At 40.7% G+C, this 5,432-nt stretch overlaps 1 protein-coding gene and 1 pseudogene across 1 annotated transcript in view; one reads left to right on the top strand and one right to left on the bottom strand.

Annotated features, from left to right (window-relative positions):
• The window catches only part of LTBP1 (latent transforming growth factor beta binding protein 1), a 687,127-nt gene that overhangs the window by 497,537 nt on the left and 184,158 nt on the right, over nt 1-5,432 (bottom strand). The window lies entirely within an intron of this gene.
• On the top strand, nt 1,264-1,777 carry LOC102861537 (annotated as a pseudogene).

Here is a 5,432-nt window from a genome sequence, read left to right on the forward strand (position 1 = left end):
AGTGCAACAATGAATGAGTGGAAGCCCAAAATCTCTGTAAATGTTTATGAAAATTAATAAAATATAATTAAAAAAAACAACAACAACAACAACAATCTAATCCTACAGCCTCTGTAAGAAATTAAAAGAACAAGAGCTGATATTAATGTGCTAGAAAACAGAAAAAAACAACTTAAATCATCAATAACACCAGGAGCTGTTTTTTTTAAAGGGTCAATAAAATTAACAAACCACTGAAAAACTGAACAACAACCAAAAAAAAAAAAATGGCAAGACACAAATAACTCAATTAAGAAATTCTAGAGGTGATATCACAACAGAACCAGAAATTAGGTTGATAATATTGGAATATTATTAAACGCTATCTATGAACTTTGATAAATGACGATAGTTATAGAAAGGCTTCAGATCTTTTGTTCATAGGACCACTATGAGTCATGCTCAGCTCAACAGCAATAAACAACACTAATATACTCTGATAAATTTGAAAACCTAGAGGAATTAAACAAATTCTTTGAAACTCATGCCCTATCCAGACTGTCAAGGAGAGATCTAGAATACTTAAAACAGACCCTTCACAAAAGAAGAAACTGAACAGGTCAGGAAAAGACTTCCCCATAAGAAAAGTCCTAGACCAGATGGCTTCACAGCTGAATTCTACCAAACATTCAAAGAAAATATTTTGCTTAAAGTATTTTTAAAAATACAAGAAAGAGCAAGCATAACTCTAATACCAAAACCAGGCAAAGATATTACCAAGAAAGAAACTACAAACCAGTATCTCTCATGAATATAGGTGCAAAAATCCTTAACAAAACCCTAGCCAATAGAATCCAAAAGCACATAAAAAAAAAACATCATGGCCAACTGAGATTCAAACAGGTATGCAAGGATGGTTCAACAAAAGAAAAACAATCAACATAATTTACCATAATAACAAAAAGCGTATGATCTTAATAACTGATGCAGAAAAGGCATTTGACAAAATCCAACACTCCTTCATGATAAAGACACTCAACAAAACTGGAATAGAAGGGAATTTCCTCAACATAGTGAAAAGTATATATGAAAAATCAAAAGCCAACAACATCATTCTCAATGGAGAAAGACTAAAAGCATTTTCCTTGCAAAAAGAATGCTCACTGTCACCACTTCTATTCAATATTGTCCTTGAAGTGCTTGCTAGGCCAATACAAGAGAGGGAAATAAAAGGCATCCAGATCAGCAAAGAGATGGTTAAACTATCGCTATATGGTCTTCAATATGGCCGATTGAGGAAGGAGGTGTCTTGGCCTGGGTAGCAGTGGTGGCAGCACTCGAGAGAGGGTGAGCCTGTCAGTCACAGACTGCTACATTGTGCACCAGATCTACAATGGGGAGAATGCCCAAGACCAGTCTGAATATGAGCTGGAGCAAGCCTTGAAAGCACAGTACAAATACACTGTGACTCAGCCTACACACATTGGTGCAAGACCACTTACTGGATCACTGTTAGCATCAGTCTGCACAAGATCGCTGGGCTATCGGGCACCACCTGTCTCTGCACCGGCTGGCCCTGCCCCTGAAGAACTCCCATAACGTCTCCCTGCCAGCTGGCATGCTGAGCCTGGCCTGCTGCACCGTCTATGGGATCTTCTGGGAGTGTGATCCTTGTTGCAAGTATCAAGTTGAGTATGATGCCTACAAACTGTCTAACCTATGTCATTTTCCATATTTAAAACCTATACATGAGATCTGTTTAAGACATGATAACAAATCTCATTTGAGGTATACTTAACTCTCCAGTCTTTATGCCTTTACATATTATGTAGTCACTAAATTTCTTTCTAAAGGATAGGATAAATCGCAAGTCGTGGTGTCCAGCCCTAGCCTTAAGGACCCTGGGATAAATCTCCACTCTTCAGCCTCCAACCAGATTCTTAAATCTGCCTGAGGGTGGTGCCAAGTCATGTATGTAAACTCAATCCATTCAATCATTACTGTCAGGAGGGAACCAACACAGCTGACCTTCAGCAGGCTTTTGAGAGACTTTCAATCAAACATGAGAAGATCACCCATCTTCAACCCCAGGAAGCTGCTGGTAGATCCAAACTACCAGAGAAGGACCACCTTCGGATCAGCACTGCAATCCTTTTTGAACTGGGCCACCAGAGCTCTCTTTTGTGTTTAAAAATGGGGGAGGGGGAACGTCCACAGGTTCTTGTGATGTATAGAAAAGAGAGGGCCATTGTCTTAGATAATCCTTTCTTCAATCTAGTACTTGCATGGTGATCAGATTAAGATCACACAGTGGAAAAAACATGCTAGAGTTACAATTTTCCCTGGCTCCATGATAGCTGTTCACCTCCACAATACACTACCTTCTCTACTGGGGTTCACCCTGAGAGGAACACTATAGGGAAACACTGTCTTCAAGAAGCAGCTGGCACAAGAGCTGCCAGTCACAAGTGGAGGGGCCTGTCTGAGCATGTCTGTTCCATAAATTGTAAGAACAGTAAAGACTAGGACAGGGGTTTCCAATTCCTGCAAGCTGGGTGTGGTCCTTGGACTTTTGGGAAGTTCCTCATGTGGGCTGGCAAGTCTGGGCATTCTCCTGGCACAAAAATCATTGAACAACACAGAGGCACCCACATGGGTGAGTAACTGGGAAGGCATCACTTTAAAAATTTAGAGGGCATATTTAAGTAGTTCCTAGCCACCCTCTGAGTGAGGATCTGAGGCCACCAGCCATGGCTAGCCATCTGCTGCCTGATGCCAGCTAAGCGGTTTGTCCTTCCCAGACAGGCACGCTGCCCCAGTTTATTTTACCCTTCACTTTAGGACCACAGTCACCTTGCCATGGCCCTAAGCAAATGGACCTTGGCAGAGCAACAACAAACAACTCCAGACAGGGAAATGACAAACTATTCCTACAAATTTTTCAAGAGGGGAAAGGGGCAGGGAAAAAAAGCAGAGTTATTTTTTTTAGTTTGTTTTTTTGCAGGCAGCTGGGGAGAGATGAAAAAAAAAATTAAATCTACCAAATACCAACACCTCTCCAAAAGGTTTTCTGCCAGACCCATGATGAGTGGTGTTAAGAATGCGAGTTTCCGGCAGAGAGAATGTGACACATCCCTGAGTCAAAGGCTAGCCCAAGCCCTGGCTGGGAAGCTCTGTCAGAAATGGGCCACGCTTTCTCTGTAAGTTTAAAATGAGGGCAACGGTGAAGTCACATCCATGAGTCATTTTCCCACATGCTACGCTGGCTTCTCAACACCATCAATACACCAAAGACTCAAGAAAGCTTCTTTTGGGTTCTGAGCTGTTGAGGGCTCTTCTGGGAATAGGGCTTGATACTCTGAGGAAATCCAAAGCACTGCAGCCATGTACACCCACCCCTTACAAATGACCTTTACTTTTGGTGCAGAAATTAAGATTGAGCAAAACAGTAAAAACAATGGGTATTTGTAGAGAAAAGGAAAGAGAGGGGCTGGTGGAGAGGCAAAAAAAAAGAAATTTCACTTTATTCGTCTTGTTTTCTATAAATTGTGGACAGAAGGCCAGTTTGGGAGCAGATACATGTGCTATGGGAGACTTCATCTATGAACTAAAAAAAAACCAAAGACAGAGTTATCAAGTCAATTCTGACTCACAGCAAGTAACTATCAGGTTCCTGAGAATGACAATCTTTACGGTAGAAGATTACCCATCTTTCTACTAAAAAGCAGCTCCAGGATTTGAACTGCCAACTTTTTAGTATCCCAATACAGTACACATGATGCTTCAGAAATCTATGAGAATATTCCCAAACCAGATCTTCTAAACTGTGCACACACACAGAAGTTTTGAAGTCAGCAAGGTTACTGTTATCTAGATCCTATTTTTTTACTACGATTTTTTTAATTGTCATTTTGATGAAAGTTTTCAGAAAACTTGGATTTCCATTCATTCACACATTTTCTTCCCTCCGCCAGCCCCCCAGTTCACTATGCTCTTTTAAAAATTTATTCATTGTTGCTCTTCTTGATCCTTCCAAAGACAACTTAGGAAATAGCAGAAACCCTGGGTTATGCAGCTAACTACCTTCCCAGGTTTTTGCAGTAACTGAAGTACTGGGGGGTAGGTGTGCTGAAGATAGTGAGACTGTCTCAAGATATAACAGGGTTCACAGCTATTGTACAGAGAGTTGTTATGAATCATAGGGGACTAGACAGCACCAAACAACAACATCAACAACCTTCCCAAGAGGTAACAGTATCTTTTAAACCAAGGAGGATTATCCAGAGGGAGCAGTGAGAACTGATGCTGGACTTGTGGAAGTTTCTGAGCTCAAGAATGAGAGACGTTCCATAAACAAATAAGGAAGGACAGCAGACAGGACTCAATGGAGTTAGGAATCGAACACAACTCTCGATGAAGTCAGTTAACCGCAAATTTCCATTTTCATCTTTTGGAAAGAAATTCTGCTATAATGAATGAATCCTCATTTTCATTCTTTAAAAAAACACACAACAACTATTTCTGGTCTCAGTCAATGGCAATGTATATTATGTCTGTTGGCACAGTTACTGTTTCAGTGTATAATAAGCAAAATGCTACAATATTTAATTTAGCAGCAAAATAATCTGAACCTCACTGTGCCTTTAAAATGTGACATTCAAAATCTACTTTTTCCTTCTTTTATCTATTTTCACAGGAAGGATACGCACTAATGATTTAAAAAAAAATTGTCTCTGTAAGGCAATCCGCAGTGCACTCATAGCTCCGTGGAGTTACATTACACTTGTAGCACACCAAGCAATGGTGTAAAGTTAAAGTGTGATGTACAGTCTGTCACAACTGCTTCAGAGTCACAGAGCAATCACAGCTACAGTCATAATGAAACAAAAGAGCATGAATGAGTTCCAACAAAAGTTTATGTGCACTGAAATTTACATTTCATTAGCTGAAAGCAGAAAATACCAGAAGAATGTCTATCTGTGTTTCATTGATTTTGCAAAGGCATTTGACTTCGTGGATCATAACAAACTGTGTCTGACTCTGAGAAGAATGGGAATCCCAGAACATTTAGTCGTGCTAATGCGAAACCTATACTTTGACCAAGAGGCAGTCATCAGAACAGAGCAGGGCAACACTGCCTAGTTCAAAATTGGGAAGGGTGTACGCCAGGGATATGTCCTGTCTCCATACCTTTTCAACCTGTATGCAGAGCAGATTATCTGAGAAGCTGGGCTCTATGAGGAGAAGCGTGGCGTTAGGATTGGTGGACGATCTATTAACAACCTGCGTTATGCAGATGACACAACCCTGCTCACTGAAACTAAGGAGGACCTCATGCACTTACTGCAGAGGGTCAAGGACTTCAGCCTTCAGTATGGACTGAGGCTCAATGTCAAGAAGACAAAGATTCTCACCACTGGACCAATCGGTAGCATCAGGATGGATGACGAAGA

This window comes from Elephantulus edwardii, unplaced genomic scaffold (genome assembly GCF_000299155.1).
Source record: "Elephantulus edwardii isolate Elephantulus edwardi_28Jun2011 unplaced genomic scaffold, EleEdw1.0 scaffold00019, whole genome shotgun sequence".
Classification (NCBI taxonomy): Eukaryota; Metazoa; Chordata; class Mammalia; order Macroscelidea; family Macroscelididae; genus Elephantulus; species Elephantulus edwardii.